Source organism: Anopheles coustani (genome assembly GCF_943734705.1).
Source record: "Anopheles coustani chromosome X unlocalized genomic scaffold, idAnoCousDA_361_x.2 X_unloc_53, whole genome shotgun sequence".
Lineage (NCBI taxonomy): Eukaryota > Metazoa > Arthropoda > Insecta > Diptera > Culicidae > Anopheles > Anopheles coustani.
This window is the reverse complement of record NW_026525163.1, coordinates 170,001-171,387: the sequence shown is the minus strand read 5'-3', so window position 1 is coordinate 171,387 and position 1,387 is coordinate 170,001. Positions and strand designations below refer to the sequence as shown.

Below are 1,387 nucleotides of genomic sequence, written 5' to 3'. Positions count from 1 at the left end.
GCGGCGGCTTGCTCCTCCCTACGGGGAACGGGTATACGCGCACAGCGGCGGCTTACGTTATGGCAGTCATGGATGCCTTACGTTTCCATGAAAAGTGTGTTCCTCCCCTGGTCCACGCTGCTTCGGCAGTCCTGGGTAAGATAGTTAGTTCTAGCTTGCCCTATGTGGAAGAGGACACGTAGACTTACTGTGGTGTGAAGTATAAGGTTCAGTTCTCCCCTGGTCCACGCCGCTTCGGCCGTCCTGGGTAAAATGGATTCATCCAGCTTGCCCTATGTGGAATGAGGACACTTTATGCTTCGTCTCTAAGCGGCGGCTTGCTCCTCCCTACGGGGAACGTCTATACGCGCACAGCGGCGGCTTACGCAAGTTAGTCACCCTCGGCAGTGGATCACTCGGCTCATGGATCGATGAAGACCGCAGCTAACTGCGCGTCATAATGTGAACTGCAGGACACATGAACATTGATAAGTTGAACGCATATTGCACGTCGTGGGAACCTACCATGATGTACAGATGACTGAGCGCTTATATTTGAGAAATGTATCGCATACATTTAACTACGCCGTGACACCCGTCACGAGACGTGCACCATGATGTTAACTAGGGTCGCGACGACCCGCTAGCATTAAAGAACCCGTGGTTTACAATATACTGGCATTGGAATTCGAAGTATTTAGAGCGTCCGTGTTCCCGCGTGAGGCGGAAGTACGAGGAGAAGGCGTGCTTGTGGTGTCTGTGGTGGTGTTTACTGATGTCTAGCTTCAGCTTATTTATTTATTTAAATAGAAGCGAAGATGTCAAAGTAGCGTCGAAGCAGCAGCGAATAGCACAAATGATTCAAGTATGGAAGTTGACCAAAGGAACACAAACAAACTAGCGTATGGGCAAAGGAAGGTATCAGTGAGTTAAACCACACGCGGGCTAACAGCCCGTTAACCGAGTCCAACGGTACATATTGGACATTGAAACAAAGTAGTCGCAAGCCAGATGTGACGATAACAACCGCAAGGTACATAAGCCTCAGTTCATGTGTGACAACCCCCTGAATTTAAGCATATTAATAAGGGGAGGAAAAGAAACCAACCGGGATTCCCTGAGTAGCTGCGAGCGAAACGGGAGAAGCTCAGCACGTAGGGGTGGCGGCCTGTCCGTCTATCCGATTCCGTGTACTGGTGCGTCTCACTATCCGTCATCTTAGCGCTTTTCAAGTCCAACTTGAATGTGGCTCAGAACCCATAGAGGGTGATAGGCCCGTAGAACAGCGCCCGTTGGATGATGGACCGAGCGTGCCATGGAGTCGTGTTGCTTGATAGTGCAGCACTAAGTGGGAGGTAAACTCCTTCTAAAGCTAAATACAACCATGAGACCGATAGTAAACAAGTAC

The 1,387-nt window shown here is 50.0% G+C and overlaps 2 non-coding genes across 2 annotated transcripts in view; both read left to right on the top strand.

Moving 5' to 3' along the window:
* The first annotated feature begins 375 nt into the window (after positions 1-375).
* LOC131270733 (5.8S ribosomal RNA) lies at positions 376-530 on the top strand. The gene has a single exon (XR_009179751.1). It is a non-coding gene; the product is annotated as a 5.8S ribosomal RNA (ribosomal RNA).
* A 488-nt stretch (positions 531-1,018) lies between these two features.
* LOC131270737 (large subunit ribosomal RNA) overlaps positions 1,019-1,387 on the top strand; it is a 4,089-nt gene continuing 3,720 nt past the window's right edge. The window contains exon 1 of the ribosomal RNA XR_009179755.1: positions 1,019-1,387. This exon is cut by the window's right edge and continues 3,720 nt beyond it. This is a non-coding gene — a ribosomal RNA (large subunit ribosomal RNA).